This window comes from Cebus imitator, unplaced genomic scaffold (assembly GCF_001604975.1).
Source record: "Cebus imitator isolate Cc_AM_T3 unplaced genomic scaffold, Cebus_imitator-1.0 Scaffold108, whole genome shotgun sequence".
In the NCBI taxonomy this organism is placed as follows: Eukaryota; Metazoa; Chordata; class Mammalia; order Primates; family Cebidae; genus Cebus; species Cebus imitator.
Genome location: NW_016107423.1, coordinates 927,606 through 940,419, shown reverse-complemented (window position 1 = coordinate 940,419; position 12,814 = coordinate 927,606). Strand labels below are relative to the sequence as shown.

The following is a 12,814-nucleotide window of genomic DNA, read 5'->3' as shown; positions in this document are numbered from 1 at the left end:
AGAAGAATTGCCTGAACCCAGGAGGCGGAGGTTGCGGTGAGCCGAGATTGCGCCATTGCACTCCAGCCTGGGTAACAAGAGCGAAACTCCATCTCAAAAAAAAAAAAAAAGAATACAGTCTGTAGGCTAGGTACGGTGGCTCACACCTGTAATCCCAGCACTTCAGGAGGGGGGCAGATCACCTGATATCAGGAGTTTGAGACCAGCCTAGCCAACATGGTGAAACCCCATCTCTACTAAAAATACAAAAATTAGCCGGGCTTGGTGGCAGGCGCCTGTAATCCCAGCTACCTCTAGAGGCTGAGACAGCAGAATCACTTGAACCCAGGATGCTGAGGCTGCAGCGAGCCAAGATCGTTCCACTACATTCCATGTGTTAATCGACTATTTATGTTATCAGTAAGGCTTCCAATCAACAGTAGGCTATTACCAGTTAAGTTTGAAGGAATAAAAGTTATACGTGGAGTTTCAACTGCACAGGAGTTGGTCCCCCAACCCCTTCACTGTTCAACGCTATAGTCACCAGTATAATACTAGGATGTATTCCTCCTATCTAGGTAAATTTTGTAGCCTTTAGCCAACCTCTTTCTATCCCTTCTCTCCTCTGGAGGAGCGCCCATAATGTTCTCTGCAATGGCTATACTAATTTACATTTGCTTTGGCATTTTTCACAAGAGACAAAAATGTTCCAAAATAAGACTGTGATGATGGCTGCACAAACCTGTGAGTATCCTAGAAAACAACTGATTGTATATTTTCAATGGATTATGGTATATCAGTTCTATCTCAATAAAGCTGTTTTGAAAAATGAGGTTTCTGCTCTTAGTACCACTGTTCTGATTAAGAAGTTGAGATTTAGCAATAGGTAATTGGTTGTTTAGCTAGAGCAGATAAACACCCAAGCTTGACTCTCAAGTCTATATGTTTAAATTAACCACCATGCTCTTTCTGCATTCCTCAGAAAGGGACCTCACTTATCAAGCCTCACATCATGATATATCATAGAAGCATATATCACAACACAAGCTCCTAGGAATGTTCAAGTCTTAAATGCCAGGGACCTTCCAAATTCCAACTACACTTATAAAGACTTGACCGAGTTATGTTACCGCATAAGGCTAGGAAGAATCGAAAGCTGAAAAGAATGGTACCAAAGAGAGGCGGGGAAAGTGCTCTATAGCTTCTACTTAGGCCAGACGTGGTGACTCACACCTGCAATCCCAGCACTTTGAGAGGCCAAGGAGAGCGGATCACCTGAGACCTAGGGTTCGAGACCAGCCTGGCCAACATGGCAAAGCCCCGTTTCTACTAAAAATACAAAAAATTAGCCGGACATGGTGGCATGCACGTGTAGTCCCAGCTGCTTGGGAGGCTGAGGCAGGAGAATCACTTGCAGTGAGGCAAGATCACATCACTGCACTCCAGCCTGGGCAACAAGAACGAAACTCCATCTCAGAAAAAAGAAAAACAAAAACTAAGCATCTCATCTCGGCAGCAACTGAAACACCCAGGTCCAGGCTGCCATGCCTGACAGGAAAAGAGAAGAAAACCAAATGACAGTATGAATAAAAATGAAATGATAGTTGAAGGTCTGAGGGAGGAGTGATGAGACAGGATAAGCAGATGGTACAAAGCAGGGCTGACTCTATGCAAAATGTATTTGCCCCGACTCTCAAACCTCCCTTCCTGTCTGTCGCTTCTGCTTCTCTTCTACCTTATGTTAACACCAAGTCAAGGGCTTTCAATACTCTCTCATACTTACCCAAAGTTGTTCAAAGCCTGGCACTGCAGCCTCTCCATTCACAGCACTGCTCCCCGTCAAGCTGCCACAAGCCCCAAAATCTTTTTCCTCTCCTAAAAGTCCCACCACTCTCAGACCATCTCAGCTCTTAGGTAAGGGTCAAGGTAAGGGGTGGGAGCAGCAAGTAAATTAAACTACCATTAAACCACTTGATTAAAGAATATGTTGCAAATGACCTCCCTCTAATAAGCATATAAACAAATGTTTGCCTTCACTCACAAAGAAATATAAACCCAAAATAAGATAAACTTCACATATCAAATTGGCAATATAGTTTTTTAAAGTTCAATGTTGATAAACAGATGTCACAGACATTCTCACACACTGTTGGTTAACATAAATTGTTACAACATAATATTACTCAACAGGAGTCAGAAAAAAATTATAATAAAATATTCTAATCATTTCTCAATTATGTTTATCTGTATGTGCCAGTATGAAAAGAGATCGTGACTTAATTAAGGAAAAAAGTAAACTGCAGTTAAAAAATAAAATAGTAGGCCAAGCCCAGTGTCTCACACCTGTAATCCCAGCATTTTGGGAGGCTGAAGCAAGCAGATAATGAGGTCAAGAGTTCGAGGCCAGTCTGGCCAACACAGTGAAACCCCATCTCTACTAGAAATACAAAAATTAGCCAGGCATGGTGGCACACATTTATAGTCCCAGCTACTCAGGAGGCTGAGGCAGGAGAATCGCTTGAACCCAGGAGGCGGAGGTTGTGGTGAGCCAAGATCACACCACTGCACTCCAGCCTGGGCAACAAAGCAAGACTCCATCTCAAAAAATAATGATAATGAAAATAAACAAATAAAACAGTAAATTGGCCGGGCGCAGTGGCTCAAGTCTGTAATCCCAGCACTTTGGAAGGCCGAGGCTGGCAGATTACGAGGTCAAGAGATCGAGACCATCCTGACCAATTTACTATTTGGCCGTCTCCACTAAAAATACAAAAAAAATTAGCTGGGCATGGTGCCGTGCACCTGTAGTCCCAGCTACCCCGGAGGCTGAGGCAGGAGAACTGCTTGAACCCGGGAGGTGGAGGTTGCAGTGAGCCGAGATGGCACCACTGCACTCCAGCCTGGCGCCTGGCAACAGAGACTCTGTCTCAAAAATAAATATATAAATAAAATAAAATAGTAAATCACAGTACAACAGTGTAACAATACTCTTTCTATAATTATTGTTAAAGTAAACTTTTGAGAAACTGTTAACAGTGGGTTACCTGTGGGAGGAGGAGAAAAGTAACATTTTTTACTCCATGTACCATTAAAATATTTTTTACCATAGATCTGTATAACTTTTAACTTAAAATACACAATTCTTTAAGTACTCTATTCCCTTACCCTTAACCCCCACTCTTGTCCCTGCAACTCTCACCCTCACACCCCACCCAACCCAAACCATTCCATATCTGAAAGCTAGCTGAAATTACCTGGTAGAATTTCAGCTACTAAGGGGTATATTTTGGAGATATGGAGCTTTCCTTCAAAATCTCCTCAATTACTTCCCTAAAATCACCTCTGAGGTGAAAGAAGAGAGAAAGAATCCTATCTTACCTAAGGAACCACAAGCTTTCATTTTCTTTCAGGTCCCTAACCATTCTCTTCTACAGAAAGACAATGGTCTTGGTTATAATATCCCTCCTTCTCCTTATGGGATCTAATCTTGGCTAATTTCACTCTCTCACATAAAGAAGAGAACCTCAACTGTCACTAAAAAGGAAGGAAAGCCTGCTCCTTCCAGAACTAAGTAACAGCAGAGATCCTACTGCTCTGGTCTGTCTCAGCTCTCATCACCTTGCTGCAGGTGGCCAACTACTACTCTATACTTCTACAGGACACAGTGTCTCAGTCCTGTTTACTGCATCATCCCTGGCACTGCATGTATATGGAAGCTTAGTATCTGTTCATTTTAATGGAATCAGGTCAGAGCATTATCTGTCAAAAGACAGGGCGGCAGGCCAGTAGAATACTTTTAGGCCTTATAAAGATGCCTCAAAATAGTTTCTTTCTTTAATCAGTCTTTCCCTCACGCCTATTAGTTGTTTTTTTTTTTCTTCTTCATATGAGCTGTGGCTTTGTTGTAACCTGTTAGTTTTTAAGTTTTACACAGCTAAACCAAGTATTTTCAATTACTATTTATTATTGTCTATTAGAAATACCAATTATGGATATTTTCTAAATCTCAATGGCTTTAAAATTTGAACAACTAAATTTTATTCATCTAACTTTTATTATTATATTCTCACTCATGCCAGCTAAAACAATTACAGTCTCAACACAGCAGATTTATTCTTAATTCTAAACTAATTAATGAGAAAGGATTCTAAAACCTTTTTTTTTTATCAGCAGCATGAAAGGATTCTAAAACCTTTCTCAAGTAATAGGAGGAAATGGTTATAATCAGGTGGCTTATAACAGAATAGTGTGAGGAAAGGGCTGACCTCTACTCTCCAAGGAGTCAGAATTGTGAACAATTTGGCAGCTTCGAAAGCTTAAAAAGTAAATACACTCTCAGAGAAATCACTGGGTTTATTTTTAAACTAAGTATTTTTGGAATTTTTAACATTCCCGAACAGGAATACAAAAAACAAATAAAGTGCCTATTGTAATTGGAAGTGACAGATGACTTGCATAGCAAACTTAGTTTAAAAATTAAAAAATACATACACACTCATACACGCACTATATCTTGTAACAAAAGTCAATACTAACTTTTCCAAATTACACCTAGAAGTTGCACAAAGAATAAATAAATGCCATGTCAAGTAATTATATAATGAAAGAGCAGACAGCTCCAGGAGACAGAAACATAAAAGAGGTTATCTTCTGAGACAAGCTAAACAGACTGAATCCCGAACAAAAATTATTAAAAACCAGACGCTGAAACAGATGGCCAACCGTAAAACTTTATTCTTGGTTAAATGAATGAAAAGGTGGGAAGGGAATGGAGGGTAATATGCTACCCTGAATTTTACTTAATAAATATTGCTAAATCCTGAATAAAACAAAAAAAGACAATGGGAAAACTTCTAAGCTTCCAGGATTTCTAAGGGCTGTCCGAATTCTACCATGTGAATATGACTGTGACCTTAGATAAATCAATGAAATTACAATCTGAACCTGATTTCTCATGTATAAGTGAGTTGGAGATCACCGTTAAGTTTTCTTGTTGCTCTTTAACACTAACAAAGGAAACACAAGTGTATTCTTTTCTAATATAAGTTATATACAGTCCATGTCATTCAAGAGTCCATAAGCCAAATCACAGTGAGCACTACTCCTGTTAGTTCTAAGGCAGTCTCTAAATTTTCCAAGAGAAATAAGCAGAAAGAATACAACGTCCCAAAATATTCCTTCCCCACAGTTTTGAGTATTTTCTGCCATTGCATTCTTCTCCAGGGCAAGCCTGTCTAATACAGGGTATCACTTTATCTTAGGCCTAACAAATTATTGATAAAGCCTACTCCTCAAAATGTTACTTTGTTAAACAAAGCTGCAGAACAATTTAAACAACTTTCATCCAACAGCCAGCTCAGTAGAACCTTATTACAAATAAGCTTAATACAAACATCTCATGACGAGAATCACTATCATGACATGTCTCTCTAATTTGAGGGGGGGGAGGGGAATTAGAGGGGGAGAGACATAACCTGAGAGAATAAAGGCGACAAAAGTAACAAAAGCTGCAGTAAAATCAGACTCAACCAAAACAAGGAGAAAAGGAAAAAAAATAAAATAAAATAAGGCCAAGACAAACATACCTTCCCATTTAAAATACACCTTGAAGTAAAAGCCACCTGAGAAGAGGACAATTTTTAAAACCATCAGAAAAAAGAGGAAAAAGTCACTATTCTGGTAATTTTTATAAAGTCCAAAGTGCATTTTTTATATGTTTGTAAATGTATAATGCTCTTAAGATGTGTTTTACAGTTAGGTTTCTGAGAATAAATCTATCTTAACATAAAAGATCCCATGTAACTTTCACCTACATATTCACCACTATATACATTTTAATTAGGTTTTCCGCTATCACCATGAGATACAAGATTAATTGTTCCACGAACTGACCTGCATACACCAGTGAATATTTATTGTCCCTAAAGATGGAAACATCTCTTACATGTATGCTGCATAAAGAGCTGTCTTTCAAGTGCATGTCTGTGGTTTTTAACTACTTTACCTGACCACTACAGGAGTTAAAAAACATTCTGTCTGGGAACTCCGTCTGGATGTGTTAACCGAGAACAATGACTTATTGCCATTCAAGTATTAGGTAATTACAATTTATTTACAGCTCGCCTCCTGTATGTAAACACAACTTTAGTTTTTAAAGTTTATTAGGATGATACAGGATTATCCAACCCTCTGCACAGCGCAGACCAACCCTCTAAGTTAAAGCTATATCCAAAGTTTCTGAAACTATTTCATCAACAAGGTAGGATCAGTCGGGGCACCACTGCCCGTCATCACCTCGTAACAAAGTACGAGAAGCACTTTCTTCGACATAAAAAAGGGTTGACCCTTGCTAGGGAAGAGAGGATGTAGAAGACGCGAGTGGAGTGGGTGGGTAGCTGCTCTTTCAACCCTTCCCGGAGCTCACCCAGTCCGCGGCAAGGAACGCAGCAGCCTGCAGTTCCGAAGACGAGGGAGGCGTTTCAGGGTTCAGTCATTCCTCCAAATAACTGTCGAGCTACTTAGAGTTAGCTTTCACGTCTCTACCAAAAACCAACAGCAGCACCAGCAACAGCAGCAAACAAGGTTTTTCTCTAAACCGAAACTTTTAAAGTGGCAATAAAATAACAGTGAAAAAACATTAACGAGTCACAATTGCACACCATTTTCCCCGCCGTTCCTTCCGAAAGGAAAGCTAGAACCCAGTTGTCGCCTGGGAGGAGTCCCTCCACGCCAGCGCTGAGCTCTTCCTCAACTGGGTCCTCAGGTTCCCGGAGCACCCGCTCAGGGCGGCGCGGCGAGCGGCGAGGAACAGTGTAAAAATGTCACGCTCATCCCGTTCCCTGGCCCAGAGCGGAGGCCGGGCGGCGCGCGGGGACCAGGCGGCGGGGGCGAGGGCGCCCGCGGTCCCGACCCACGTTCCCCGCCCGTCCCTCGCCCGGAAGGGGGAGAAGCCCGCCCGCGGGAGGATTCAACAGGAGCACCGCGCCGCCCGCCTGCCGCCCGGGAAACAGCCGCCGGCCGCCCGGCCGGGGCGCGGGGGGAGGGGCGCGGCGGCGGCGGCGAGAGGGCGCGGGCGGCCGGTCAGCCCCGGGACCCCCGCCCGCGCGCAAGGTCACCGCCCGCCGCCGCCGCCCCGGCCGGGATCAGGGCGGCAAGTTTAATTTCCAGAGGCTGCCGCAGAGCCCGCGGCGTGGAGGCGCGAGCCGGCGCGGGGCCCTCCCCACCCCCACCGCTCAGCCCGGCCCGCACCCCGAGACCCCCGCCCCCGGCCGCCGCCCGCTGCAGCCCCCGATGCCGGGAGGCGAGTCGCGCCTAGCAGCCCGGCGGGCGGCGCTTCAGCCCCGCCACAGAGACACACACACACACAGAAACACACACATATACACACACACACACGCACACACACACAGAGCGACGGTGGCGGCCGCTGAAAAATGGAGCGCCGCGGCCTGAGAGGAGAGACATTTTCTTTCCGTTAACTGAATTGTTTCCTACCTCCGGGTGCCCGACTCGCTACTCCTCTCACTCCGCGGCTCTCCGGGATCCACCGCCGCCGCCGCATCCAATCGCCTTCTCCCCCCCTCCCCTTCCGCAGCCAGCCCGGCCGTTCCTCCTCCTCTCCGCTTCAAAATGGCGCCAAGCGCTCTTCGGCGGCTGCTCCAATCGAACCGCGGCGGACAGCACCCGGGGGCAGCCAGAGCGCGCCATGGGTGCGCAGCGCCCCCTGCCGACCAGATGGCCCCGCGCGCGCCCGCCCTCCGAGCCCCGCCCCGCCCCATCCGCGCGCGCGCACGCCCCTCCTCAGCCCCGCCCCGTCCGCGCGCACGCAGCCACACGGGCACGCCGCCGGGGGGCCGCGAGACGGGCAGCTGTCAAGGCGTCCACTGCCCCTGCGGCTGCCTAGACCTCTACCGAAAAAAAAAACACACCGATGGTTATGTAGCCCTATCTTTTTAGATAAAGGTTGAGAGATTTTTTTAAACACTGACATTCCGCACTGATGTTGTGCTGGGTAAACAGACTTGGAATTAACTACTTTGCTCTTTACTTGTTAACTCGGCCTTCGTCTCGCAATGCCATACAAATAGTGTTCCTACACTTTACGTGCTATGTCTTTATTAAATCTCCCCGCTTTCCTAATTTGAGGAATTGTATATAGGTGGTAGGCTGGGAGTACACACCGTAATTCAGCCCGTGACGAAGCATCCCATTCCTTTGGCAGAATTGTCCTTATTAGAGGAAGACGTCATCTAGAGACCACAGGGACACATTCCAGGAGGTGGGTCTCCGCCCTCTTTACCTCCAGGAGATGGCAGTCCCTCCTGCAGCTGTAGTGGACTTAGCCGGGTCACCTACCTTGGGGGAAGGTTTCCTCCCCAGCCAGGTTTCTGCCAGAGCTAAAGAAGGGACTGCCTCCTCTCTGTACTTCAATACCATCCCTGCAGTAAGGAAGTTTCTCCTGATAGGATGTGTATGGTTACTAGGATTTTATTCCAGGGAGAATTTGTTTCAACAATGAACAAGCAAAGGGTGAATGAATGGATTACAGTAGGATATTTATCAACTGAAACAAAAGATAGGTAATGCTGATGTATAAACTATTGTTACTGTGTTAGAAAAGGTGTGTCCATCTGTATTCCATCCGGCCAGGGCCCCTAGAGTTGCTGAGACCTCTTCATTTCCGTTTTTGTGAGATTCCCTGGACAATTCCGCTTCAGTCTCCGCCAGTGCTTACTAGACCAGTACTGTATGTTGTATGTATTACATTATCCAAGATTTTGCCACTGAATACTCCAGGTGCTACCCATTTTATACATTCCTTAATGAAGTCTACTGCGTTTTTTCTGCCCTCTTTTTAGAATTATCTCAGGAATTTTTTTATTTTGCATTGTTGTTCCATCAACATAAATCTTGCAGGGAAGAAGAGAGTAGGATATCTAGACCTAGAAGAAACCTTTCCTAACTCGTTGGTTGTTTTTTATTATCTTTTTTACTTTATTTTCTTCAATTCCCAAACCTCCAAAGCCAGGGAGCAAGAAAGTTTCAGAAGAACAGCAGGATGAGGGCAAGAATTTTATTTTATTTATTTATTTATTTATTTATTTATTTAGAGACAGAGACGGAGTTTCGCTCTGTTGCCCAGGCTGGAGTGCAGTGGTGCGATCTCGGCTCACTGCAACCTCTGCCTCCCGGGTTCAAACGATTCTCCTGCCTCAGTCTCCTGAATAGCTGGGACTACAGGTGTGCGCCACCATGCCCGGCTAATTTTTAGTAGAGACGCGATTTCACCATGTTGGCCAGGATAGTCTCCATCTCCTGACCTCGTGACACGTGATCCGCCCGCCTCAGCTTCCCAAAGTACTGAGATTACAGACCTGAGCCACCGCGCCCGGCCAAGAATATTTGTTTATTCAGTGCTCTTATCCCCATCATTTGACACCCAGAAGCCTTGGCAAATATTTTGTTGAATGTATGAATTGTTTGTCACTCTATGTCTTGTATATGGCAGTGAGTCCTGAAACGGCTAAAGGTGTCACATCAAGTTTGTGAGCAGTTAGTTTTGCCGGTTTAACCATTTACCCTCTCTATCATGAAATGGTGCCATGAGTTTCAATAATGAAGCCCAGAATACATATTGCCCATGTTAGGCTGCTGACACCACAGGATTAAGCCCAAGAAAAGAGTGAGCAGAAAGGAGATAGCCTCAAATGAGCTAAATGGTAAGGGTCAATTGGGCAATTACCATTAGGACAGACAGAGGAAAAACTCTAAAACCTCAATGAAGCACAGTTTCTAATGAAAAAGTTTGCTTTTATATGACTGCAAGTGACTTTACAGAAATCAGTAATATAAACCTTCTTTAAAACAATACTGTTTAGGAAAACTAAAATCTAAAGTTGATATTTGAACAAAAATAATCTTCTGTGTTTAGGACTTTTAAAAATAGCCAAGTTGCAAGTCATTAGAAGCAACATAATTGAATGTGACATAATTTAAAGCAGTTAAGAGTGTGAGCCATTCAAAACTCAGTTGTAAATGCTTTCTACTCCAAGAAAGAGAAATTATGTGGGAATTATGTCCAAATCCTGGTTTTATACAGAAATGGTTAGGAGAATTGTGTTTGATTATGAAGAACCACAAATGCAGTTCCCACCTCTACTCATTTTACATTGCTGCTACAACAAATTATCGCAAAGTTTGTGGTTTAAAAGAGCACAAACTTACTGTCTCCTTAGAGTGCCGAAGTTTGACACATACCTCACTGGGCTAAAATCAAGGTGTTGGCAGGGCTGTGTGCCTTTCTGGAGGCTCCAAAGGATAATCCATTTTCTTACTATTTCCTTTTTGTAGAGGCTTCCCAGATCCCCTGGCTAGGGTACCCCTTCCTCCATCTGCAAAGCCAGCCCTGTGGTGTCTCTCTGACCTGCTTTTGTCATCGCAGTTCTTCCTCTGACTCCCTAATTCACTTTTAAGACCCTTGTGATTATATTGGCCCACTTGGATAGCCTTTCTAATTTAAGGTCCATTGATTAGTGACCTTTATTCCCCTTTGCCATGTAACATAATATATTCAAAGGTTTGGGGATTAGGACATGGATGTTGCATGGGGACCAGTATTCAGCCTACCACATCACTCATATTTGGGTTACCTGGGATTTTTTAAAATACAGTCTAAAGTTGAGGTTAAAGAGGTTAGGAAGTTGGAAGACATAAGGAATGCACACAATTAACCTGGATGGTCCTAAGTATACCCTTATGGCCCCTGCTGCATTTTGAGTGCAGACTTGCTACACTACAGCATGGTGATAATATATTTATCATATTACACATAGTATAGCACACTGGGCAGCTAATTAGTAAATGAAGAGACTGGGCCCTACCTAGACAAACATTACCTGTTCAGCGTAATTCAAGGTATATCAGGCCACAAATATGATCCCTGTGAGCCTGCAACAGTGCTGAAATTCCCACTAGACTAATTTAGTGGGTTAAGGCATTGTATTCTCAGAAAATATGTTGGAATGTGGTTGTGTTACCTGAAAAAGATAGGCCAAGCGAGGTGGCTCACGCCTGTAAACCTAGCACTTTGGGAGGCTGAGGCAGGTGGATCATGAGGTCAGGAGTTCAAGATTAGCCTGGCCAAGATGATGAAACCCCGTCTCTACTAAAAATGCAAAAATTAGCCAGGCATGATGGCGGGCGCCTGTAATCCCAGCTACTTGGGAGTCTGAGGCAGAGAAGTGCTTGAATCTGGGATGCAAGCAGAGGCTGCAGTGAGCCGAGATCACACCACTGCACTCCAGCCTGGGCAACAGAGTGAGACTCCATTAAAAAAAAAAAAATGGGCCGGGAGCGGTGGCTTACGCTTGTAATCCCAGCACTTTGGGAGGCAGAGGCGGGTGGATCACGAGGTCAAGAGATCGAGACCATCCTGGTCAACATGGTGAAACCCCGTCTCTACTAAAACTACAAAAAATTAGCTGGGCATGGTGGCGTGTGCCTGTAATCCCAGCTACTCAGGAGGCTGAGGCAGGAGAATTGCTTGAACCCAGGAAGCGGAGGTTGCGGTGAGCCGAGATTGTGCCATTGCACTCCAGCCTGGGTAACAAGAGCGAAACTCCGTCTCCAAAAAAAAAAAAAAAAAAAAAAAATGATAACACACTAACCCATTTGTATCCATTAGGAGAGACTAAGCCCAATAGAAATTAGCTTTGTGGTATTTTAGGCATTAGGCAAACAGGTGAGGCATTATGATAAACTCCAAGCCCCTGAAGTTGATCCTTCATTCATAATATCGCTACTGCTGAGAGATAACATAAGGGCTATTTTCCTTCACCCTCATCCAAGACACAGCCCTTGGTGCCTCAAGTTTCTTCCTCCACAATTAATCCCCTACATGAGGCGCTGCACCCATCAGGTGATCCTCTTTACAATGCAAATATTCCTGAAAGGATGCCACATTCATCTGCAGTCCCAGGGTAGTGATTCTCAACTGGAGTGGAATGGAATAATACAAAAATCATCTGAGAAATTTCTGTAAACTAGATATTCAGAAACTATATTGGAATATGTTTAATAGATCTAAATTTTTAAAAGAGTTCCAAAGATAGATGACAGAAATTTTTTACACAAAATATCATACCTTGTGTTATCATCCAAAGAGAGATTTGGGTTTAAGAAAGCATTTGTCACTCAGTTCAACCTCTGGAAATAATAAAGAGATACGAAACCAAGAGCAATTTCACTTGAAAAGTAATGAGAATGACAAGAAGAATTTAGACTGCTGCCTGGAATATTTGTGCAAAGACATATAAATTCCTTCAATATAATACATTTCACATATGTTCACATGCAATCACTAGTCAATGTTTTTTACTTTTGCACTATTAAAAAATCAGCAGGCTGGGCACGGTGGCTCATTCCTTTAATCCCAGGAGGCTGAGGTGAATGGATAGTGTGAGCCTAGGAGTTTGAGACCAGCCTGGGCAACATAGCAAGACCCTGCCTCTACAAAAAATAAATAGCCAGGCATTGTGGCATGCATCTGTAGTCTCAGCTACTCGGGGGAGGCTGAGGAGGGACGATCACTTGAGCCCATGAGGGAGAGGTTACAATGAGCTGTAATCACACCAAGGTACTCCAGCCGGGGCAACAAAGACTCTGCCTCAAAAAAAAAAAAAAATTGTTTTTAATTTAAAAATTAGCATTCCAGCGGCCGGGCGCGGTGGCTCACGCCTGTAATCCCAGCACTTTGGGAGGCCGAGGGGGGTGGATCATGAGGTCAAGAGATCGAGACCATCCTGGTCAACATGGTGAAACCCCGTCTCTACTAAAA

At 44.1% G+C, this 12,814-nt stretch overlaps 1 protein-coding gene across 3 annotated transcripts in view; it reads right to left on the bottom strand.

The window, feature by feature from the left end:
- LOC108310797 (sister chromatid cohesion protein PDS5 homolog B) overlaps positions 1 to 7,633 on the bottom strand; it is a 167,556-nt gene extending 159,923 nt beyond the window's left edge. Inside the window, exons 1-2 of one of the 3 annotated variants that reach the window (XM_037741809.1) lie at positions 7,474 to 7,610; positions 6,404 to 6,580 (exon numbers count right to left, since the gene is read on the bottom strand). The gene's annotated coding sequence lies outside the window, so the exon portion shown is untranslated. Of the gene's footprint in view, positions 1 to 6,403; positions 6,581 to 6,638; positions 6,753 to 7,473 lie in introns of those variants that run through there. The other 2 variants (XM_017537947.2, XM_037741810.1) reach the window with 2 other exon arrangements.
- Between the last annotated feature and the right edge of the window lie 5,181 nt (positions 7,634 to 12,814).